Source organism: Stylophora pistillata, chromosome 1 (genome assembly GCF_964205215.1).
Source record: "Stylophora pistillata chromosome 1, jaStyPist1.2, whole genome shotgun sequence".
NCBI classification, from domain to species: Eukaryota; Metazoa; Cnidaria; class Anthozoa; order Scleractinia; family Pocilloporidae; genus Stylophora; species Stylophora pistillata.
The window spans coordinates 53,266,989-53,293,254 of record NC_142519.1 but is presented as its reverse complement, the minus strand read 5'-3'; the positions used below and the strand labels follow the sequence as shown (position 1 = coordinate 53,293,254).

The window sequence follows — 26,266 nt, the reverse complement described above, 5'->3', positions numbered from 1 at the left end:
GTATTTTGCATAAACGCACGCGAGGAGCTGTTGAATACGATGACCTATAGTCAGTACTGTTTAGATTTCTTAAACCGGCGTTGTAGGTATTCATTTGATGTTTGCCTACTGGGCAGAATTAAGTTTTCTCTGTTGGATCGTACTCATTTACGAGCTCAAAGGAGGCTTATATTGTTGAAAAGACGTGACTGGTACTCCTCAGAGACATAAAAGAAAGCAAAACGCTGCAAAAGAAAATTGGCAAGAGACTAGGAATGGTGTTGCAGAGGAAGAAATCATTTCGCCATGAGTCAGAGTTGGTATCTCATAATGAAAAACACCTTCTGTCCCATTCTGAACTACCAGACTGGCCTTGCGGAAATTAATTTTCTTCGAGTTTCCACAGACCACCTGTGCCATGTTTTACTGCATGCTTTAAGAGTATCTTTAAACTTCACAGTGAAACGGGTAATATTTGGACTCATTTGATTGGTTTTATCGTGTTTGTGTGTAATACATCGTACATGCTTGTGCGATCCTTCACTGTCGCTAATCCAATCCCTGGAGACTGGCACGAGATACTTGTCTTTAGCTGCTTCTTTGTCGGCGCAATCTTGTGTTTGGGAGTTTCCTGGATTTTTCACACTGTTTACTGCCATTCCGGCAAAGACGGTCCCCAAGATCATTTTTCGAAGGTAAGGTTGCCTGTATTTCTATAGCTTAACATGTCATAGTTTTCCACGTTGAGGAATGGCGCAGTCACTCGGAGGCTTAAACTGGGTTCATTCGTAAATTTTGTCTTAATGGAGTCTCGATTATATCCGCGCTTCTTAAATAAAAAGAACGTTGAAGGAAATGAGCGAAAAAAAAAAGCCAGCGTGCAATAAAGTTATAATTTGGATATATCAAGAAAGTTGAAATAGTAAATTGGCCACCGTAATGATTACAAAAGCTGACGTTTCGAGCGTTAGCCCTTCGTCTGAGCGAAGGGCTAACGACGAAGGGCTAACGCTCGAAACGTCAGCTTTTGTAATCATTACGGTGGCCAATTTACCATTTCAACTTTGTCGATATATCCCAATTATTTCGTTACTCCTACCGACGCAGCCCCAAACAGTTTCTTTCGAAACTATCAGCCTTTATGCAATAAAGTTAGTCACACAATTGTCACATTATTCATCCGCTCATTCGGTTCGGTCAGTTAGTCAGTCAATCTCCGTCTGACAGCAGTTAGTCATTCAATCAGTTAACGAATCGGTCAAATAAAATCTCGTTTTCATGCGGTCGGTGAGTCAGTCAGTAATATAGTCAGTCAGTCGGTCAGTCAGTCAGTCAATTAGTCAGTCAGTCAGTCAGTTAGTTAGTCAGTCAGTCAGTCAGTTAGTCAGTCAGTCAGTCAGTCAGTTAGTTAGTCAGTCAGTCAGTCAGTCAACCAGCGGTCAATCAATCAGTCAGTCAGTCAGTAAGCCAGTCAGTCAGTCCTAAAGTCAGTCAGCCCTTCAGTCAGTAAGCAAGTCATACTATCATTTACTCAGCTTTTCAGCCAGGTGATCATTTAGCAGGCTACATAGTCAACCCGCTGTTTGACCGGTCTACAAATCAGTTGTTAGTTAGTTACCCTGTCCAGCTAGTGCGCCATTTCCTTCCTTAGTTTCTACGAGAAAGTCTAAGATGATGTACTTACGAAATTACATACATACATACATACATACATTTTATTAAACACATCCCCTTCTGGGGCTTTTCAGTCAACAATTACATAATTTACATACTTGGTACTATACGTACAAAACTAACTAATAACCCGATATATACAACATAAATTACTTATAACTTAAAAATAGAATGCTTTTTTAAATAAAGAGTCATTCGGGAGTTACCTTTCCAAAGCTCTCTTAAAAGAAGCTGGTTTTTCATATAGTTTCAATCTTGAGTCAGGTTTATTCCAGATGGCTACACTTCTATGATTAAAGGTCCTCTGAACTGTTGTAGTTTTAAAAAGAGGAATGTTAAGCTGTTGAAAGTTCCTAGTTATACGCCCAGATACGCTGCCTCTTGTTACAAGCTCGGATGTCAAATATTCAAGCGCTTGGTCCATTATACATTTAAATAATAAGGTAGCATCACGATAGTACAGGATTGTTTTTACCGGTAGCCAGCGTAGATTCCTTATTGTTGAAGAAATATGATCATACTTCTTTACATTGCAAATAATTCGGGCGACAAAATTTTGAACATATTGTAGCTTATGAACATTACAAGCTGATGTGGACAACCATACTGACGAACAGTAGTACATCTTACTAAAAGCAACTGCGTTAATTATAGTTTCAAGCAGATCTTTGTTAAAAGCGAATCTAATGCGGCTTAGTTGGGATACTTTCGACATGCAGGATGAGACAGTCTCAGAGATATGATTGTCAAAGGATAGTGTGGGATCGAAACTGACACCAAGGTCTCTGATTGTCTGAGCTGGGATGATTTCCTTTCCAAGTAGGGAAAATTTAAAGTCTGGTACTTTAAGAGATATTCTTCGACTGCCAAAGACCATCAGTTTAGTCCTCTCAGGATTAAGCATTAAGCAATTGTCGAAACACTAATCGTGTATACGTTGCAGATCAGAGTTCACTCTTTCTATAGCTTGAGTAGAATCATTCGCACTAAAGTATAATAGAAGCTTTGTGTCATCCACATAGCACTCAGTTGAACAATCCTGACAGATGTTTGGCAGGTTGTTTAAATAAATGTTAATGATAAATAATAATGCTCCTAGTACACTCCCTTGCGGTACACCACTGACTACTGGTGATCTATCAGATAATACAGAGTTGATGCGGACTTCTTTATCTTCTTTGAGAAAGACAGCTTTCGACCATTGAAGTGCAGAAGATGATAAACCAATGTCCTTTAGTTTCTTTAGAAGAATCACGTGGTTAATAGTGTCAAAGACTTTACTCATATCAAGATATACGATTGCAGTGATTTTTTTCTGGTCGATAGCGCGAGGAATAAAATCAGTAGTAGAGATCAGTGCTGTTTCAGTTGAATGCCATCTTTTGTTGCCGCTTTGTTTCGCAGCTGATATTCTTTGATTAGTTGTTAAATATGAAGACAGCTGATTTAATGCCGCTCTTTCGCATATCTTATAGAGTATTGGGAGCAGCGATATTGTTCTATAGTTGCTAGCTTCTTCGTGATCTCCATCCTTGAGAATTGGCTAAACTTCGGAAATTTTCCAAGAGGCTGGAAAAACACCACTTTCAAGAGAGGCATTAATGATGGAGGTGATACGAGGAGCGATGGTCTGCGGCAAACTCTCTTTAATTACACGAGGTGGTACTTTGTCAACTCCTGGAGCTTTGTTGTTAGGTATTGAATTAACAATGTCTGTAACCTGAGAGCATTCCACCATGGTGAAAGAGAACTGTTCTGAAGTTGGATAGTTTCTCGGAATGAAGGTGTCCGGAGGGGGCGCGTAATTAAATTTGTTAGCGAGAAGTTGATTTTGTTTTATCGGAGATTTCACAACCGAGCTAAAGAACTTGTTAAATTCGTTTGCTACGGTTTGATCATCTTTAGTAAAACTCTTGACATTCATGGGCTGTTTTGGAATACATGACCTGATTGTTTTCCAAATGCTTCTAGTGTTGTTGGAATTCTGTCTTATTTGTTTATAAACGAATTCCCTTTGTGCGAGCCGTATTTGAAATACATGACCTGATTGTTTTCCAAATGCTTCTAGTGTTGTTGGAATTCTGTCTTATTTGTTTTTCGACGAATTCCCTCTGTTCGACCCGTATTTGTGCGAGCCGTATATAAATTCGTTTGATCAAATGTCGATGTGCTTTGTTCCATTTGATTTTCAAGGCTCCATTACGCAGGGAGAGCAATATTCATCATGGGATCATTTCTACCTCAGTTATATTATGGTTTCTACCATTAAAGAGTTCTGAAAAGTGTATACATGTCAATGATCTGTTCTCTTGGTGTGATCTGCATCATTGTTTCCGTATGGGACAAATTCAGCGCGCTCCATTACCGAATATTTAGAGCAGGTAAATTTGTCGTTCAAAACTCAATTCATATAGCAGTTTTCAATAAAGTGTTCAAAAACAAAAGGATAAATAATAATAATCACAGCGACCAATCAAAACAAAGGTTTACATTATCAGTGGCCAATAAGAGTTCAAAGTAAATACCCGCAAACTGCTTAAAGCGCGGGAAAACGCCGCGTTTGTTTTAGTTTTCCATCTGATTGGATGAAGATTGAATAAAGCTATCAGGTATTATCAATATAGACTGGTTGGCTATGCGACTGGTGCTTAATGTTTCACATTGCGGCAAGCTATTTCTTTTTTTTCCTTTTTTGCAAAACATATAAACTAATGAAATTCTTTCGAAAATCACTTAATTGGCAAACCTTATTGTATTTATTTGAAAAGAGAGTGTCACAGCGACACTCATACATTCATAAAATATTTATGGAGGCGCATGCGCATGCGATTGAGCACAGATACAGTGCCTGAAAAACGGCGAATAGAGCCTTAGTCATGCGCACTAGGTATGTACAACAGCGAATAGAGCCTCTTCTATGTAGGACTTGATCTTTCTCTGAAAATGAAACCTGCATTGAAAATCTTTGATATACAATGTTATGCAAACTTGAACTACAAAGAAAAAGTGTCCTTTGGCTCTTTTATATTATTATTTCATACTCATTCTCACTTCAGTTTCAGATAAAACCATAGTTTTGTATGTACCAGCAAGTACTCAATTACTGTTTTCGAAGATTTATTCCCTATTCTTATTCATATCTCTTTACAATAAAATGACAATTTGCATCACTGGAGAGCTCATCTCAGAAAGAAGTTCCGCCATTTTGTTAAGCTGGCTGCGCGCTAGTCATGCGCACTAGGTATGTACAATGGAAACATAATTTGATTTCGCATGAAATTTTCGTTTCAGTTGTAATGCTTTGATTTGGCTGCTGTGGATTTATTCCTGTAATACATCTCATATGTTTGTATGGAGTAACTTTAGCGTACCGGCAAGCTGCAGGCGCCTAAGTCGCTCTGATGTGTCTACTCTACACTGCAAGTGCTGTTACGTGGGCCAATCGAATTCCTGAGAGATTTTTTCCCGGCAAGTGTGACATCTGGGTAAGCAAGCCTTTGCGGCTCTTATCATCAGTTTTGTTAAATGTTTCTTGGGCTCTTTGTCTTTCGTCAGGTTTAACTCAACCGCGCACTGGAAGTTCGGTTGCTAAACATCACCAAGAAATCATATATGTATTAGAATTATGTCTAATAATTCTTCTACGATAGATAGTTTAGATAACTCACCGAAGTCCTGCCCTTACGGCTTTAAGTCTACCTATTAATTCTTGAAATTCATTTTTACTGACTTGCGCTCGAAATGTAAGCTTTGAAAACAATGACTAATTCACATAATCAACTCAGCTGACAAAATCAAATCTTGTAATACCTCCTACCAACGCAGCGCCACAGTTTCTTTAGAAACCGTTACTCCTCTACTTTATATTCAGTTTCAGAGCCGCCAGATCTTCCATTTGCTTGTCCTGGCCACAGCGTTTGTTCATTTGTAAGGAATTTGTCAGATGGCACAGTACAGATTTGAAAAGGGACCTTCATGCGAAAGTTGAACTTTGTCAGAATCATTCTTTCCATTCAGAAGTGCACATATCTTGCTATGAGAGGAAGAAGAAATGTCAAGAACACGTACGAGTACTAGGGTGCCTTGTTGTTTGAAGAGGAGGTCTGGGTTATAGACGTAGAACGTCGCCTACAGGTCTCTCCAAACCGTCTTCATGCTTAGCGAGCGCAAATACATTTTGAGCTCATTTAAAAGCAAATCAATGGAAAAGTGTTTGAGTGAAAAGTTCCAGTAACTATTAACATCAGGGAAGACACTGCACAACTCAGTTTGAAGTGATGCATGCGAAAGAACAGCTTGAATAGAGAGTCGACTTCAATTTTTGCATCTAAGTATTATTACTATAGTGTGAAGAGGATACAAAGGCGATTTTGTATAACGCCACTATAGGGGCGTTAGGCTTGCGCATTTCTCGTGCGCAGGATCCTGAAGACTTTCGAGCTTGTATATATCTTCCTTCCCAATTGCTGGATTTCTCTGCTAAATGATTTTACAAATCGCCTATGATACGTGGGGTAACATGTCGAAGTTGCTCTGGCTATTTATAGAGTATTATTCATTCCTTTTTCGACGATTTGCGACAATTTCATATTGAATTCTTATTATGATAAAATAATTAAGCGAAGCTTTATTTTGAGCGAGTCTGTAGACCCTCGTAACGTTTTTGTATTTTAACTGGTCACTGTGGAAGGGGAACCCATATGAAGCATGTCTATTTGATGTCAATTTTATTGAATCTGTTTACATTGTTATTTAGAACTATACTTTTGAAGGTGAAGAATGTCTTTCTTCACATTTAGTTTACTTTTTATCCGCCAATACGCACACAACGGAAGAAGAGAATGACAAGTTAAGTGTAACTCACAGTAAATCAAGGACGGCGGAGCCGAAGCGATGGGACTCCGACTGCAACCTCACAAATAACATGCAAAAATATGGTAAATTTTCGGGGAAAACTGCCCCCATATCTCTAGGCTGCGTCCACTTGCACATGTTCAAGACTTTCTGCGGATGAGAAATCCCAATTTTTTGTATTGTTGTCCGTGTATGTACAACGTTGTGGTAGAAATGCAATGCTTTTGTGTAGTGCATTGGTTTCTTGCGCACGTACGCAAAATCTATTTGTTTTGGTACAGTTCGTTCTGGACACATGTTGGGTGTGTGCGTAGTTTGGCCCTCTATGAACTACTTATCGCTTGATCTCTTTTGATAACTTCCCAAAAAGTAAACGATCTGTACACGAATCATTCAAATAATAGTTTGCTTTCCTTATTGGTATGATCTGATTTTTAATAAAAGATTAATTGCAAGATGTTTGCGAAGAGGTGTAGGGTGGAGGAAAGACCCAGAATGTTAGGGCATGACATGGTGCCCGTGGTTCTCGCATGGGTATACAGAAGCCTTGCGCAAGGTTTCTCCTCTGGCAATCATGTGGCTGTAAGGAGTTTTTGCTCCGTCTTCTGTGTTCATGCATATTTCCTTGTCATCTTTAGCAAGCGCGGTAGCCCTGATTCTGATAGTTAAGTGAAGAGGTGTGCTTGTGATATTCCGTCAAAAGAGGGAATTTTTGGGAAAAAAAATTTTCACGATATAAAAGAAATCGGCTAATTTCAAGTAAATAAACCATGCCGTAACACCTAAACCATTTAAGTTTTTCCAGAGATCAAAGGAGGCAATCTGCTAGTGCTTCTGGGATCGTTTGCGCGTCAGTCAAAATGGCGCCTGATCATGAACGTACACGCTGTTATGGCCAGACACTGATAATCTCGCCTATTACAGCCCTTAAGTATCTTCTGACACTTCACTTTTTGAAACTGCCTTGCGTCAAAAGCAGCGAGTGGGATAGCATGTCTACGAAGTCTTACCAAAAGAACGTGGAACGTACACGAGTTGTTACTTGGCGCTTCGCTCGCTTGTCAGGAAAAATTTAGCTTGTGTTGATGCGGGAAGCAGACAGCTTACGATCACAAGTAAGGCTCCTAACATGAATTTTAACCACACTTCAAGTAACATACGCAGTAATGGTAAAGTGTTGATTTCTAAAGATATATGCCTCTTGACATTACAGCAGAAGGTGCCAAAGTTCGATCAATGCGTTACTTCTTTTGTGGACGCGCTCTACTGCCTCGATCCTTTGCATTTAAAAGAAAGCTCCATGCGATTAAAACGATTAATTAGACGTTACTTGAGATGAGAGATTTAATTTTACTCGCCAGGACTTCCAGAGTGCAAGTTAACTTTGTCTGAAGCAATAGTAACCCAATCAAGAAATTCAAGGGTGCGACATCTATTTATGGCGACCACCAATTAATCTTATATACGGCATGGCTTTAAAAACTTTTAATGTTTCCATCTTTTTACTCGTGTTCAATTGACCTGAATTTTCAGTGAATGGTTTGAACCAGGGAATAGCAGTCAGTGGTTTAGGACATTTGAAATAAGAGTCAACTGGCTCTTCCTTTCACTCAAATCTTTAAGGGGTTGGTTACCATCCCCCATAACAGTCTATTCCAGAGCCACCGTTATTCAGATGATAACACTTCACACTTTTATTATGCAACTGTCCAAAACTTTTATTTTGGATTTACTGTCTAGAACCTCCTCTGGCTCTTTGAGCACATTTGAGTCTCCTCAAAATGACCATGCTAAGGTTTCCATGGATTAAAAATAATTAATAAGAATAGGAAGTTTGGGAGTAGGAAGAAAAAACAAAAAAGACATCTTTTGATCAAACTGTAATATTCTTCCTTTATTAAAACACAGGAATCTTTTGTAAATAATTGAATTGAGGGGAAAACATACCACAACATTTAAACTCAGCAAGAATGAAATTTTAACTTAAAGAGAACTGGAAAAAATTATGTACTTAAGAACTTAGGTGCTAATTTCCTTCAAATAATTGGAAACAGTATTAAAAGATTTACTAGTAATGACTCAAAAAGTTTCAAATTGATGAAAAACACAGAAGTGAATTTGAGACAACTCAAACATTCCACCTTATTCCTAAATAGGAACCTTAACTCAGCCTCAAATCAATGCCTGCCTGCCTGCCCACCAAAACTCCAGCCAAACACTTACCCACCATCTCCAAACACTATAACAACCACTCTATTCCTCTTTACCCAAGTTAAAACCCTCACCCTAGCCTGTAACCCTCCCTGTCTCTAACCCAAACCCATTTAATCCCAACCCATCCCAACATTTTACCTCCCCAACCTCCCATGATCCTTTTCAGTCATAGCCGCATTTGCAAACCCCCGCCCACAATAGTAGCCCACCCTCCATCCCAATCTGTTTCTTAGTCCTTACCATCACCACCACTCCACCACCCATACCTTCCACCCAAAACATTTGAGTTATCGCAAACCTACTTTGCTTTGACATCAGTCTGTTATATGGGAACAACATTCTAAATTTCCTCCTGAATGTCCGACAACCTCTAAATTAGAGTAATATGATATGATATATTCAAAAAATACAATTCTTTACTTAATATATGGTTTTTTGGATCTAACTACATGCAGAGTTGCTGCAGAAGTCATTTATTAAACCTTTTCAGCAAGTTTTAGAGTTCAAATAATCTATATAACATGTTGATTGAGAAATCTGAACTTTAACCTCAGCTAAGTACTTCAAGAAAATTGTAATGTGCTAAGACTTGAATCATTTTCCGAAAAAAAAAAAAAACCTTGTTAATTTTGGATTTTATCCCCTGACCTGAAACACTCAGATTTCTCCGTAAGTAATTAGTGGATTAAAAGGTTAGTTAATGTTAGATTATAAGCTTTAAAGAATATTATGGAGAGCTCAGAATGTTCCAAGTGCAAAATGCCCAAATTTTGGAAATGTCATGTTTTAATTTCCAACACCCCTGATTTTAATTCAAGTCTAAGCATGTTTTCTTGGACACAAAAAATTATTTTATACCAAGTTAAAGTTTTTGATATTTGTTGATTGTCATTCAGCTTGGTGAAATATGTATTACATCGTACAACATGTTGAGAGCATCTAATTAGTTCTTGCAGTATCAATTTTGGATCAGAAATTTTGGCAAGGAAGCTTTTGGTTTTTATTCAAATTCTCCTGGTCAGTGCCTTTGGAAATTTCAAGAAAAAAGTATGGAGAATATGCACTCTAATTTTAAGGTGTAAGAGGTGATTGCACCTTGGCTGGACACGTAAACCCGAAAAAACCCCGCATAGGGAAAAATGGGGACCATGTTCCCCAAACCTGTGCTATGGTGATTGAACCCTCTGGGTTTGAAGGTAGCTTAACAATGTTTTACCCTAAAATGTTTTGCTACTGTAATTACACAGCCTTTGTTTGTTACTGTCCTTTATGAAAATGCCTTATCTCCTTCTTAGGCACCAGTAGCTACATTTGTAGAGGCTGAAAAAAAAAAATAAAACAGCAGATAATTTTAATAATGTTGTGAAGAAAGTAGTATTAGTTAAGTGCTAAATTTTTGTAACCTATTTTGAATTATTTGGAATGTTGATTTTGCCAACACTCAAAATTTTCACACACAGTTATATCTTTTAAATGTACATTTGCTGCTTGGGTTGATGTACTGTATTCAGAGCATCTGCAGATTCTTTGAATTCAAAGTGGAAGAACACACTAACACTCTGTGAAGTGTATACTAATAATAACAATGTACCACAAGGTACTGTGCCAAAATTCTTTTAAATGTCAAAATCCCATTATCTAATTTTTTTCGTTAAAAATAACATAGCAGCAGTGTAAGGAATACATGATTTGTTTTGTTTGAAGACGTAGATTTTTGTTAAAGGATGTTACAAGAGTTAGATTTGAAAGTTAGTCCAGAGCAATGAACCTGCATGATTGCTGGATACTTTCTCTGAAATTATTTTGTCTCATGAATAGTGATTGTCTTTTCCTTATTCTTGAAGTGTAACTTACATCCTAAAAACTCAAAGAGAAAGGACCAACCTTTTAAGTTTTTGTTTCCAGCATGGGGCTTCCTATCTGCTAAGGACTGTTTGCTCATGACTGGTCTGATAGGCTGTCAAATGGGTATAACCACAACAAGAATTATATGCCATTTTGTGATTCATGCAGTCTCCATATATTTCAAGAGTGTTATAAGTTTTTTTTTAAGTTCCTTTGCCTAACAACTTCTATCTGACAAGTTTGGGTGCTCTCATTACCTGTTTGCTGGATATTGTAGTGATATTATTTGGGAGAGTTAATAATTTCCTTGAGGTAATTAAAGGGTTCAATGCTGACCTGGATAGGATCTATGAATTCCTTCTGGTTTATTTTGGTGCTTTCAAATGATCAGATTTCCTGGAAACTAATTAAAGCCTTCAGGCTGTTCTGCATACTGTATTTGTGACAGTTAAGCTTACTTACCTCTTTAAAAGGCTGAGAATGAGTGTCTGAGCTGGAAAAATAATAAGAATTTGTTTGTTTGTTTGTCTGTAGTCTGAATTCCTTTTCCTGTTATTAATCTAGTCGTTTGCCCTGGAAATAAGACTTCAAGCTCCCAATATAAAAATGTTACCATGACTAACCTTGTTTTGATGAGAAATGACAGAAATAAGAGACATAACTAGCACTCACCTTTTTTACTGTTAAAAAAATGTTTGAGAACATACTGGTTAGTAATATGATGAGTTATAGAATATATAAGAAGTATTATTGATACTCACCTTTTTCGCTGTTTAAAAAAATATTTGAGAACATACTGACTAGAAACATGATGGGTTATGGACTGATATAAGAAGTATTATTGATACTCACCTTATTTGCTGTTTAAAAAATTGTTTGATAACATACTGATTAGGAACATGATGGGTTATAGACTGATGTAAGAAGTATTATTACACGACTCGGGCAGTCAGAGGGCCAATAACTAAAATCAACCACTCAAAATGCTCTATTGCCGGTCAATATTCTCTAAGTATTGGACCGTGCACTGTCCTGAATGGTCACGAATGATACCGCACTTGTGTCCCTTTGAACTTCAGTCTTATAATAAATCTCCTATTAACCAAGCCTGCTCAGGACTGTACTGGAAGAATATCAGCCCTTGAGCTTTTTTGTACGGACCTCGCTGCACTCGGTCGGTACTGTCAAGATCTCAGGCTGATATTCTCCCAGTACAGCCCTCGCACTTGGTTAATAAGATATATTTATTGATACTCACCTTATTTGCTGTTTAAAAAAATGTTTGAGAACATACTGATTAGGAACATGATGGGTTTAAGACTGATATAAGAAGTATTAATGATACTCACCTTTTTTGCTGTTTAAAAAAATGTTTGAGAACATACTGATTAGGATCATGATGGGTTATTAAGAGTGATATAAGAAGTATTATTGTTACTCACCTTTTTTGCTGTTTAAAAAAATGTTTGACAACATACTGATTAGGAACATGATGGGTTATAGACTGATATAAGAAGTATTATTACACGACTAGGGTAGTCAGAGGGCCAATAACTAAAATCAACCAATCAAAATGCTCTATTGCCGGTCAATATTCTCTAAGTATTGGACTGGGCACTGTCCCGAATGGTCCCGAATGATACCGCACTTGTGTCCCTTTGAACTTCAGTCTTATAATAAATCTCCTATTAACCAAGCTTGCTCAGGACTGTACTGGAAGAATATCGGCCCTCGAACTTTTTTGTACAGACCTCGCTGCACTCGGTCCGTACTGTCAAGATCTCAGGCTGATATTCTCCCAGTACGGCCCTCGCACTTGGTTAATAAGATATATTTATTGATACTCACCTTATTTGCTGTTTAAAAAAATGTTTGAGAACATACTGATTAGGAACATGATGGGTTATAGACTGATATAAGAAGTATTATTGATACTCACCTTTTTTGCTGTTTAAAAAAATGTTTGAGAACATACTGATTAGGAACATGATGGGTTATTAAGACTGATATAAGAAGTATTATTGATACTCACCATTTTTGCTGTTTAAAAAAATGTTTGACAACATACTGATTAGGAACATGATGGGTTATAGACTGATATAAGAAGTATTATTACATGACTCGGGCAGTCAGAGGGCCAATAACTAAAATCAACCAATCAAAATGCTCTATTGCCGGTCAATATTCTCTAAGTATTGGACCGGCCACTGTCCCGAATGGTCCTGAATGATACCGCACTTGTGTCCCTTTGAACTTTAGTCTTATAATAAATCTCCCATTAACCAAGCTTGCTCAGGACTGTACTGGAAGAATATCGGCCCTCAAGCTTTTTTGTATGGACCTCGCTGCACTCGGTCCATACTGTCAAGATCTCAGGCTGATATTCTCCCAGTATGGCCCTCGCACTTGGTTAATAAGATATATTTATTGATACTCACCTTATTAGCTGTTTAAAAAATGTTTGAGAACATACTGATTAGGAACATGATGGGTTATAGACTGATATAAGAAGTATTATTGATACTCACCTATTTCACTGTTTGAAAAAATGTTTGAGAACATACTGATTAGGAACATGATGGGTTATAGACTGATATAAGAAGTATTATTGATACTCACCTTTAATGCTATTAAAAAAATGTTTGAGAACATACTGATTAATAACTTGATGATTATCCACTGATATCTGCATGTACATGTAGGAGGCATTAGTAGCACTCACCGTTTTTGCTGTTTGAAGAAATGTTTGTTAACATAGTGATAAATAACAAGTAAAATGATGTATGTATTTGTAAGAGAATGATGGTGCAACCAAAATAGGCTAGTACACTTATCTTGTCCTGAAAAAAAAATGCAATAAATTGTCAGCCCCAGATAATGGCACTTACCTTGTTCCTGAAAAAAGTTAGTTGTTAGTAACTATGACTTTCTAAGAAAGTGACACATAGAGAGACAGTCTTTTTTTAAGAATTTTTTATATGAACATCATTCTTAAGTTTTCAATGAATTTGCATGTGTATATTTTGGTGACACATTAATTTTTTGTTATGTTATGGAACCATCAATCTTCAGGTCTGCTCCAAAAAATGGGCTCGGAGCTGCTAGAATTAAATCCCTGAAAAGTAAATAAATTAGTAATCTTGTAGTTAAAGTCTGAAGGTAGGTTTCTGAAGAAGAATAACAGACACACAGGTTGTTTTTCTCTACTTTTTGAAAATATTACAATCAGTTGCTTGTTAAATTTTTGCTAAGGGTGGGATGCACTTTAAATTTCCTAAATGAAAAACTAAGCATCTGCAGAAACCTGAAGTGTTCCTGTGTCAGTAAATGTCAACACCCCGATTGGAACACTCAGGGTGTCCCAGATCAGGTTTAAGAGGTTGGCTAGTTAATGAGTAAGGGTCGTTATCAAGCTCTTAGACAGTAAATTTGATGCCAATTGATGTTGAAATCGAAAGACGGAATGATAGCCATAGTGAATTTCAAACCGAAAGCTGAACTCGGAATAGAATAAAACACACCCACCTGGTGACAACTCGGAGACCTTGCCCTACCTTTTTAAGGGTTGGTTGCTGCACACATCAGGCCTCTGTGATCCAATATGTCAAGAGAAGAGTATTCTATTCTCCAGCATTTTGAAGACAGCTTGGAAGCTGGTTTTTAAGACAATTGCTTTAATGTATGAACCAAAAGCAAATATTTTAACTGGGCCATTTCTTAAGACTAATATGAGGTTTCCTCTCCATTGTGACTCCTCATCTGCTCCATAATGTTAGTTGATGTGTTATATTTTTGCCCAGAATTTGAACTGACAGCTGTTATGCTATCAAACAATTATACAAGTAGTTTATTGTCTGTCACCTAAGCTGGTGTGTGCAGTTCCTTATTTCCCACCAAATGAAGTCTTGTGTCCAAGTCTTGTTATTCTGCATTGGAGCTGATGTAGAGGTCTAAAATTTGCAGTTCTTGCCTCGTCGCTCTAAGTGTTTTAGTCTTCAATAGAAGCTGTAAGGAGGGATAAAGGTTCCAGTTCCCGTCCTAGTCTTAAGTCTTGTTGGTCTTCTAAAGGGGAGACGGAAGGACTTATTATACTAGTTCTTGCCTCCTGGGCTTAATTTTGTTGCCTTCCACAGGGGTTGAAGTGAAGGACTAGGTGGTGCTTGATGGACTTCGTATAGTTGCAGTTGAGCCAGAGAAGGGACATGGTGTTTTAAGGGCTGTAGGCTGGTTTCTTCTGGGTAGTAAGCAGCTGTATTGTTGTATTCCAAGTTAACCATTTTCTCTCCAGTTGCAAAGGGCCTAGTAAGATTAAAACTATGCAAAGGTTTAATAAGAGATTTCCTTCTACAGCATGCCAAGTGTACTTGAACTTTTTGCACGTGATTGACTAGTTGGATAATTTGTTTTTTTTTTAAAGCTAACTGTTGATAACTTAGTCACTGAATTTTCTCTAGTGGCTTAATGCCCCCTAAAAAGCTTGAATCATTTTTTAAAATGAGACCAATACTCCGTCAATTTATTCTGAAAAAGTGCCTTTAAATGCTTTGTTAATTAACTTGTTGCATAATTTACCCCTTAAAGGTATTCAACTGTTTCAATTCTGAATTTTCTATTAGCAGGTAAAATGGTTACAAATATCTTACCTTATTTTCCATAGCCTTGTGTTGATGATCTCACTAAAAAGACGACCTGAAAAAACCAAAGCATGCATGCTGTTATGTACACACACAAAGCTACAGTCAACTGCAACTTACCATCTGCAGAAAGAGCTTGAGATGAATAGAGTTCTCGTCTTCATATCTATCTTAACTGGTCCATGAGATCAGCTACAGCATCATCTTTCCTGGAATTAGTAACGGTTAGTAATATCATCTTTTATGGAAGTGGAAATGTTAGCTCCCGAAAATGAGCTAGTCTCTGAAAGTGCACTTAAAGTGGTTTCTCAAACAGAGCGAGGGTCATTCAACTGCCAAGAAGCACTTTTGCCCCCGAAAATGGGCCTCTTCATGCTGCCCTAGAAGAAAAGTTGAGTGCAATTTTGCCTCCAAATGGGCCCAGAAATCCTGAAATAAAAGATGTTAGTAGCACTTACCTTGTTTCTGGAAAAAAATGTAGTATTAGTCAATGTTATGTTAATTGTACTTTGTAGCCAATTTATTTCAGAGTAAGACACAAAAACACAGAGTTTTGCGATTTTTTATTTTTGAAAATGTTACATGAATCGTTTTATTAGTTAGTCGTCTAGGGTAGGATGCGCTTTCCTATATGAAAAATTTAGCATCTGTGGAAACCTCAAGTGTTCTTGTGTCAGTAAATGTTGACATCCCGATTAGAACATTAATGGTGTCCCAGATGGTAGCTAGCTAACGATTCAAGGTCGTTACCAAGCCTATATACGGTAAATTGGATGCCAATAGGTGTTGAAATCGAAGGCCGGAGTGATAGCCGAAGTGAATTTGAAGCTGAAAGCCGAACTCGGAAGAAAATAAAACCCACTCACCTGGTGACATCTGGCAGACCTTGCCTTACCTTTCTGTGGGTTGGTTGCTGTGCACATGAGGCTGGGATGTTGAGTGAGAAGTTGATTTTGCCAAATTTGGTGACAGCCTGTAAGCTGACTCGTCAAACAATTGGCTTAATGTATGAGTGAAAAGCAAATATTAATACTGGGCCATTTCTTAAAACTATATTCTGTTGTCTCCTCTCCAGTGTGATTCCTTTTCTGCTCCATGATGTTGGTTGATGTGTTGTATTTTCGACATTAATTGGCCCGCAATTTGGACTGACAGCTATTATGCTGTCAAAATACAGCATACACTTAGCCTAGTTTATATTCTCTGTGACCTAAGCTGGTGTGTGCAGTTCCCTATTTCCCACTAAATGAAGCCTTGACAAGCGGCTTCAACTGGAGTTAAACCAGTAAACATGATAGAAGTGGCAAATGAGCACACTTCCCAGTTGAATGGCCTAATTTATCCAGTTAAATATATAATAACTAAATCGATGTCTGGTTGAACCTTTGGCCAAAATGGGTTGCCGCAATAATTTTTACAATATAATTTGGTTGAAAATGCTTCACTAGATTGCAGTCTATGGAATTGCTGCTATCGGGTGAAACATTATAAAATTGGTATTTGAGGCGCTACTAAGCAGGAAGCTCCAGCGCGGAAGAGTGGATGTTGATGTCCATGGTTGAAGAGCCATTGTAGTCCTGGAGGATATGTGCACAGTTGATGCAGTCGTGATGTAGAATCAAGGCCGAAATTGTCTAAAGAAGAATCTTAAGCCGAAACCTAACCTAAGCCGAAAGTACCTGAAAAGGAACCCTATTAAAATTAAGGGAAGAACAAAGGGAGGCCCAGCCAACCCCAGGGGACCCAACTAACTTAGCTAACTACATTAAATTAAGCCGAATGAGAAGTCCCCAGACTTCTGTCTGAAATTTAAAATGAGGTTCAACCAGTGCTTTATATTATAGTCCCTCTCGTCCAACCCACAAGGAATTCTCTGACCTGTTGTGTTTGTCTTCCATCAGTGTCTTCTTACTGACTCATTCCCAGATGATCATCAGAGTAAATGCATGTAACAAGATGTAGCAGACATTGGAAAGAAGTGAAGAGAAACTCGATTTGTGGTCTCATCTTCCCAAACAGTCCAATTCCCCACATCTTCAGTATTTTCTCCTTCAGAATCAATCTGGAAGGAGTCAGCCTTGACTTGTTATGTGTTAGCTGGGAAGCAGTTGAGTGGACTGGAGTGGACTGTTGGAACTTGAAGTGGACCAATTTCTGAGGATCTAGTCAGGAACTGGAAGTTATGGCCAGTAGTCAATGGGAGCTGAAAATTGCTTAATGAATACATAGAGTTAGCGATGTAAACTGTAGTACTGTTGTATTTTGATTGCAAGAAATTGTTAGAACATAGGCAATGGGAGGGATAGCTTTAGAGATAGTTTCATGATAAGGGTAGTCTCTAAGGTTCTTTACACATTAAAAAGAGCATGTCAGTTTGACACACAGGATAAGCAAGGACTGGTCTTTTTATGAGTAAAAGTCACTCTGAAAACTACAAGAATGTTGTGAATATGAAAACTTAAAATTGTAAAGAATTTCTTAGGATTACTTTGATGTCCACCGGATCGCACGATACCAGAAATTTTTCTTCCGCAAAATCTGCCAAGGAGATTGGCCGACACGTTGTATCCATCACGAAACCCAAGGGTACATATCATCACTGCAGGGCTTTCTACCAGAAATCTTTAAGGTGAAAGTCAGCTCCACATAATGCCCTTTTGGAGCTTGCAAAAGTTGGCTTAAGGGAAACTGTGGCACAACACTGTGAAGGCATACTTCCGCCATTAGCCCAGCTGCTTATGAAATCAAGAGAAAAAGATAGGACAGTCAGTAAGGTTCCTAACTGAGATCGTGAAATATGTCAATGTCGCCAAAGCTATGAAAAGATAGCATCTCGACTAGAAGCTCTTTTCAAAGTCGTTTCAGGGAACGCTCAATATGACGTCTTGATGAACCCTAATTTTCCCCCCTACACTGTCACCCCCCTGAATCAAACATGGAGGTCACGAGAGTAAAAGAAATGAACACCAGCCATTCGGAGACCATTACATTAAACGATTGAGAAATCGGCCTACGTAACTCAGACGGATTACTCACTGAAAGCTAACTGGTAAATATTCAGATAAATCTAGATGTCTTTAACCACCTGATTTTGAAATTAAGCACCCAAAACATATTGCAGACTCTTTCTGAGTGCAAAAAAAAAAAAAAAAAAAATTGAATTAAAAGCGAGAAGACATCGAAGCCGGCATCCGAAGCTCTTGTCTATTTTTATTAAGATAATTCAATTCGTAAGATACACAGTCTTTTTCTTTTGTTGTTTCAGGTTGCTATCAAAATTTGATGAGTGGAATTTTTAATTAAGCGCCTTTTGGGCAGACTGTTCTCGTATAAAATGTAAATGACATGACTACGCGAGCGCGCGTTTGATGCCAAACAACAAAAGTGGAAAGTTAAAGATTCTGAGCGCAGTGAATGGGGCCCTTTTTCTTTTTTGTACAATTTTGGAAATCATCGTTTTTCAGTATAATGTAGGCAAAAATTGAAACAGTAAAACCACTAATGCATTTGTTTCGTTGACTTCAGGCGCCGCATAAATTACGACACAAACATGGTCGTGATCTGCTGCGAATAAAACCACTCAGACTCGAGAGAGAAGCAGAAATCAACTTGAGTGCTGTGTTTTCTCGTAATTTCCCAAGGAGCAGTAACTCTATTTTCTTAATGCTCTCCAGCCGGGGTTATCCACAGTGTGTCTCCCGTGCGCATATCATTTACTTTCTCGCGAGTTATTTAATGCACGCCTGGATATTTAAGGAATTAACATGCGGGCTATTTTCATGAGAACAAAAACCGAGTGTCTAAAATTAACTAATTCCAATCCTATTGAATAGATTTAAATGACACATTTAGTCTCTTAACTTGATACTCCATTAGATAAAGAGAACAGTGCTTACAGAAAGCAATAATGAAAGTCCAGAAGGTCCTTTTGGACAACATCTTCCTCTTTTCTGCGGATGGCCTGAGGGGAAATTTGATGATCGAGTAGAGTTTCAGAATATATTCAAATAAATATATCTTATCAGAAGTTTTGTTGTGTGGTATTGCTGATTGTATTTACGAATTGTGCCGTAGTTTGACGAGCCCGTAGGGCGAGAGATTTATTATCCAACACGCCAAATTATTATTTCAGTGCAGGCGAATTTCGCGGATATTTCTGGAGTACAAATATCGCGTGATCTTTGTACTCGTCTCGCGCATTTATTATCCAAATGAAGCACATTTGGATAATAAATATATCTTATTAGACGTTTTGTTGTGTGGTATCGCTGAGCATTTTTACGAGTTGTACCGTATCTTGACGAGCCCGTAGGGCGAGTCAAAATAAAAATAACGAGTTAAAATACTCAGCGATACTACACAACAATACGTCTAATAGGTTATTTGTTATCCAACAAGCCGAACTTTTATTTCAGCGCGGGCGAATTTCGCGGATATTTATTTACGGGGAGTGCGTGACAGAAGTCTGCGAAGCGGAACGGAATTGGCGCGTTGTTGTGTTGCTGTTTCTATTTTCTTCATTAAATGAAGAAATTTTCTGGTCGTCAAGCTGTTTTTCTTCGTTCGATTCATCTAATGAACTTGGATCTGTATTTGCCAGCCATTCTGACTCTTCGTCGTCGGAAATATGATTCAAATTGTCCGCCATTTGTTTCTTATTTCGTAACTACAATCCAATTCTTCGCTTGCGCGATGCGAGGAAACCTGGTTAACCGGTACTCTACAATAGACGAGTACAAATACCGCGTGATATTTGTACTCGTCTTTGGTGTTATTTGTACTCGTCTAGGTGTAGTTGGATAATAAATACATCTTATTAGACGTTTTGTTGTGTGGTATTGCTGAGTATTTTAACGAGTTGTGCCGTATTTTAACGAGCCTGTAGGGCGAGTCAGAATACAAACAACGAGTAAAATTACTCTGGCGATACTACACAACAAACGTTTGATAAGAGATTTACTATCCAACACGCCAAATTGTCATTTCAGTGCGAGCGAATTTCGTGGGTATTTCTGGAGTACAAATATCGCGTGATATTTGTACTTGTCTCGCGTGTTATTTGTACTCACGAAGAGCATTTGGATGATAAAGTAAAGTAATGGACAATGCATTTTTATCCAGGTGAAGCGCACTGTATATTTGTGGAATCTTGTAATACACGACAGATCTCAGATGCCGCGTCTGTCTTCCTCAAAAAGAAGTTAAAAAGGATAAAATGAAGCCATATCATAATCGTCATGTATTATATAAATTTTTGAAGACACTGCTGTACAGAACTGAAGCTTTAACGGGGACTTCTCTGAACCATATTTTAGTACATTTGACTACTGAATAAAAACGATTTATGTTGTCACAATATTATGAAATTGTCCCTAAACTGGAAAAGAAGGTTGGTAAAGAAACTCTTGAAAAAAGTAATTTCTCCCCTACCTTGCGATTAAATTTTCTCCAGTGATGTAATGTTCAAAGTTGTCTTATTCTCCTACGGTATTTCTGGTTTATTCGAGCGCCAGAAAGAACATGTCGCGGTAAACAATTCACTGTATAAAAAATGTAGACATGTTGTTATTATCCCTGCGAACAAATTCTAAATAACCACTAAAAACGTAGTATGGGAAACAGCGTTAATCAGTTTTAAAATTTCTGAACTTCGATTCCTTTTCTGAGGATTGGGCGAAGTTTTTGATGACAGGCCTGAGTAACTAGGAATTTCTCTATTAGCCCTTTAAACGAAAAAAATGGACAGGTAGTCTGAATAAATAATTGCCATGTTTAAATTCCATGGACGCAAAAAATGCTTTTTTTCCCCTGTGGAATTGAAATATCATCCTTCACTTGGTTCTTTGGATGTCATAATTTACTGTCATTTAGTCTTATCTTTCTTTGTACATTTTAAATATCAAAAAGGAATAAATACCTGAAATGTATTTTCGCTGCTCCCTCGCTTTGATTCAGATCGAGTGCCTTAAAACAGCAATGAAGTCATACGCAAAAAAGCAGGCTGCATACGGCTTTTCCAGATCATTATCTTAAAAATACATTCTAATGAGGGAGTTTTTCATTCATTTCAAGTCACAATGGACGAAATCCTCAAACATATGTGCTATAACGTCAGGAATTGTGCCTTCGCCTAGTTTTGCATTTCTATAAATATAAAAGGTTTTGTCAGCTTTACATGGCGTGAGTCACCAGCTTATTACTGTTTGACAACGAAAAAAACCCAATAACATTTTATCCAAAGGAGGCTTCTTAACGGGTTTTACAGTAATTTAGAAAACATTTATCAATAGAGACAATACAGAAAAACCAGCAAACTTGGAAAATTGAATTGATCATTTTGAGGTATGCTGTCGCCATGGAGATAGATGTTACGTCTTTTATTTTAAATTATACTCAAGAAGTTAGACGAGTTTCTTGCCTTACGTCCAAACATATTCAACAAAGATTTTGAAATCACATGTATGATTTGGGACCAATTTACTCTCCACTTCAATAACATAACTAGTTTACACTTGAAAGTCTTTGAAATCACACTTGGACAACAGATGTTATGCCTCGATCAATTCAGAGCTTCAACATCGCCTCTTGTGGGCCAAAATGTGTACTGATGCCCGACCCAACTGCCGGATATCACAGTCATTTTTCCTTTTTTTTCGCCGGGGGAGGGGGGGGGATGAGGGGGAGGGGGATAAAAGGTAAGATCAGTGACACCAACCCAATCCTCCCTCATTTTTATACTCCTCTTCTACTGTCGCACAGTTTAATAGCACGTTTTCTTTTACTAATTGAACACCTTAAACCGGTCATCTTTTTTGTATGAGGCTTTCTAACATAAATGAACACAGTACGCATCTTCTGATTGGTCAGTTCAGTTTCCAAGCGGATGCTTTATTATAGGGCCCGCATTTGATCGGTAACAACTAGTTCTGTCATAAGAGCAATGAAAAGCGTTTTTCCGGGCTCCAAAACACAATCAAGTAACTGGGCACGTTGAGAAGAGACGAAGGCGAGTGATTTTAAACTTCTTCTTTAAAGTTTTTTATTTAGGTTCCAGTACAGCTTCTTTTGAAAGCCTCTCTTTTTCAGAGCATTCTTTTCCGTTAAAACCAGCTTATCACATATTTGAGAACTGAGATATCTCAGCAATACATCGCTTATCACTGATTTATTTAGTTAGAAAACACTTTTCGAAACTTATTCTTGTTTTTCTCGTAGCCATGTTCCCACCAATAACGTAGCTCCATTTTCTACCTTTAATAGCACACACAACCCACAATTCCTCTATTCGCTCCGACGAAGGGCTAACGCTCGAAACGTCAGCTTTTGTAATCGTTACAGTGGCCAATTTACCATTTTAACTTTGTTGATATATCCAAATTACTTCTCGAAACCGACTTTGAAATCAGGGCTCTACAGGACAACATCGGATTGAACTTAACAAATAACTTACACTATTTTTGAAGCTTTTCCTGGTACTGAAAAAGAGTTATCACATAAAAAAAACTAGTGTGCTAGACTAGTAGGATACATTAATTTGAGTGAAGCAGTACTTTCGGCCTCCTCCTCAGCCATGGACAACTCTAAATCACCAAGAGATTCTTCATCTAACCACTCAGAAACTTTCTCTTTTGATAAAAATTTTTCCCTTGCATTATCAACGCAATAATCCTCAAGTAATACCCCTCCACACATATATTTTCCACTCATCCGGGCTTGTGTTTCATCCTGACAAATCGCGTAATCTGGTGAGAGGTCCATTCCAGCCGTTTTATTTAATTTGGTTTTGTTGCTTCCCTCGTCTGATAACTTCCATATTTGGTTTGTATAGTTCTCATTATCCTGACAAGATTGTTACGAATGCTTGTTGTGATCCCTAAGGCTTCTTGTATGTGAAACTGCACCCTCGCTATCACAACTGTGGTGTGGAATCTGAAGCTCAAGCAGTAATGCATCGTCCAAGTCATTACCGAAGTCACAATCACCAACTTTAGGTTGCGTAACACAACCACTATTGTCAAATTGCGTTACGTCTTGTCTATTTCTTGGAACACCATCTTCGTTCAAGTTGTTCTCGTTTGTATTAAGCATACATACATAAATACATACTTTATTGCATAGCTCCCCCCTGGGGGCTCTTCCGCCATACATGAATATAAGATATTAAGTCATAAAAACGTCATAATAAGATAACATGATATTAAAAAAAAAAAAAAAAAAAAAAAAAAAAATTAGCTTATATTTCAATACTAAAGTCACATGTTACGAATTAAGAATATTCTTAAAAATTTTCTTTTTAAAACCACTTAGGCTCTCTGTGTCTCTGATAAATTTGGGTAAAAAATTATAACTTTTAGCCCCACGGAAGGCAAAAGCCCTTTGCCCAGCCGCGATCCTGCACTTGGGCAACGTAGGCTCGCTCTTCTGTCTGGTATCTCTTTGGTGAATTTCGGAACGTTGTTTAAATCGTTCACAGAGATAGTTAGGAGTCAAGTTGTTGATGCATTTATAAACCATGACAAGTCATTAAAAAGTAGTTTTTTCTTTACGTTAAGCCATTTAAGGGACTTCAGTGCCTCTCAGATGTGATCGTACTTTTTCAAGCCAGTCACGATCCTGCAAGCGTAGTTCTGGACTAACTGAAGTTTTTTGATATTCTTATTACTTGTGCTGCTCTAAACTGTCGAACAATAAAAAAGTTTGCAAAAGACGAAAGCATTTATGAGGTATATCAGAGTGCTTCGATCCACTAAATGTTTTATCCTATTGACTCTCGTTAATTTAAACATACAGTCAGATACCGTTTTAGTGATATGCTCATTAAAGTTAAGATGGCAATCAATGTGCACTCCCAGGTCCTTAACTACGGTCACAGGCTTGATTTCAGTTCCCAATATTGTGGCACTTGGAAGAGTGGCAGGTAAAGTTCTCATTAGTTGGGGGACGCCCACATAGACGTTGGGGGACGCCCACAGGCATCTCTTCCATTTCATCATTCCTAGAATCATTTGGTTTCTGCTCGCATCCAGATAACAACTTACAAAGCTCTGGATCATCAAAATCATTAGTTGAAAACTCGTCAAACTGAAAAATGAAAATAGACTGTTTTGAAAGATTTTTCAATGAAGTAACAAAAGAGCTCATGATGAGATTAATAAACTACACTCCATGAATCGTATTCAAATCTTTTACACAGGAGAGTGATTATATATTCAATTACCTCACAACTTGACAACGGATAGATTTCCGTGGCTTTTCTGAAAGTAACCAAACGATACAGGGTTTGCAAATTGCTTTTTTTGAACATACGACAGTAGGCTATGACTGTTTATATGGTGAAAAGTCTTTCATCCCCTCAATGCTTCCACAAATAGCGCAACCGATAAAGCTTTCCCAATGTTTCGGTAATTAATAGATGAATCGGAAATTTAGTTAAGCACTTCTTAGGAATATATTCCAGACTTCTCCCCGTTTATTTTTTAAGGCTTCAGCTTTATTTTCGTACTTTTGCTAAGGCTGGAAAATTTTTCGCAAAAATCCATACCTTTCTCATAATTTTAAGAGTGAGCGTCTCTTGACTATCTCGACTATCTTGTTGAAGGATTGTGAAAAGCTAGAATAATGCTGGTAAAGATCTCAATTAGGTAGGTAGGTAGATAGAACTGAAGGTTACTTCTCCAGTTCCTGGAAAAAACCCTGCCATACTTTGCATTTCAATTGGAATCTGTGCGAGAACTCTCCCTGAATCGTTCTTCTGCATTCTCGATTTTAAGTCTGCTGCCCGACAAATCCTAAAAAACTATGTGTTTTCGGCAGCCAGAACATACCACGGGAACGATAGTCAATCCCTCTACTGTCGGGGTCGTGGCATTTCTGGTAGTAAACACCAAGTCTCAAGTCTACCACAATCCTAATATAAAAAAAAATTAACTGCGTGTTGGTGTATTTTCCACAATCATTGATTCACCTTTCTTATAATTCATGGATGATATTTTGTTTATAAACCTCATTTTATTTAAAGGGAGTTTGGATAGCCTCCATCATTCACCACTTGCAACGAAATGTGGGTAAGTTGACTACTGTAAATCATGTCAGCAACATAAGTGCCAAGCAGTAGAATAATCGTGATCCAAACCGGAAGTAAACACATTGTAAGGCAAAGAAAATACATGCACTTTATATAATAAGCTGAATAACACGTGCAGTCTGATTGGTTCTTACTTATGATCTATTAGAGGAGAGACGCATAGATGACGTCACCATTTACATTATTTGCTTTATAATAATATAAATTAAATAGATTTCAAGTTGCAGTTATAGATCACAGAAGACATTCAAATGTGGAAAGACTTTATTCTTATCATATTTTGACGTTACCTGTGACCTACTACAGAACAGATGCACGGAAACATGGAATCTACTTGTTCATCATTGCTAAAAGAGTGGCTTTTTGGCTTACACCACGTTGTTACTCTTGTAAAAAATTTCCTGTTACAATCAACATCATAAATATTTTCCAGGTGGTGACAAACATACTGAAAAAGAAAAAAATATTCATATTTATTCCATGATATGTGGTCACGTCGACATTCCAGAATTGTCATAGGAAGAAAAACTAGGTTGTAAAGGACAAATAACTATAATTGAAGAACGTGCCAAAACACTGGATACTTTTGGAAATGGAAAGACTCCTGCTAATGACGGCAACCTGCCAAATTTTACAAAACCTTTTTGGAGCTCTGTAGGTGAGCTCATGACAGATATGCTTTTACCGTATTTACCCCTGTATAATGCGCGCCTATGTATAATGCGCACCCTTGTTTTTAACCTAATTTATCAGAAAAAAGGTTTTTCACGACAAAAAAGACAAGATAAATACTCGTACAAGTATTTATTAAGACAACAAGAATGAGAAATTTACTATATCGTGAACATCAATATCTTTAATTTGCTACTTAGTTATTTATGACATTATTGAAATCAAACTTAAGAACTTCAAGCGAAGCCCAGCTAATTTGACGATTCCATGGCCCGGTAAATATTATGAGTGTGCAACAATATGATTTTGT

The 26,266-nt window shown here is 37.7% G+C and overlaps 2 long non-coding RNA genes and 1 pseudogene across 2 annotated transcripts; 2 read left to right on the top strand and 1 right to left on the bottom strand.

Annotated features, from left to right (window-relative positions):
- The first annotated feature begins 254 nt into the window (after nt 1–254).
- On the top strand, nt 255–5,641 carry LOC148743084 (adiponectin receptor protein 2-like; annotated as a pseudogene).
- A 1,715-nt stretch (nt 5,642–7,356) lies between these two features.
- Nucleotides 7,357–17,197, top strand: LOC148743083 (uncharacterized). The gene is made up of 3 exons (XR_016002196.1): nt 7,357–7,622; nt 15,224–15,424; nt 17,102–17,197. It is a non-coding gene; the product is annotated as an uncharacterized LOC148743083 (long non-coding RNA).
- On the bottom strand, nt 8,389–18,219 carry LOC148743082 (uncharacterized). The gene is made up of 4 exons (XR_016002195.1): nt 17,689–18,219; nt 11,029–17,403; nt 10,606–10,678; nt 8,389–10,041 (listed from the first exon to the last, which is right to left on the bottom strand). It is a non-coding gene; the product is annotated as an uncharacterized LOC148743082 (long non-coding RNA).
- Between the last annotated feature and the right edge of the window lie 8,047 nt (nt 18,220–26,266).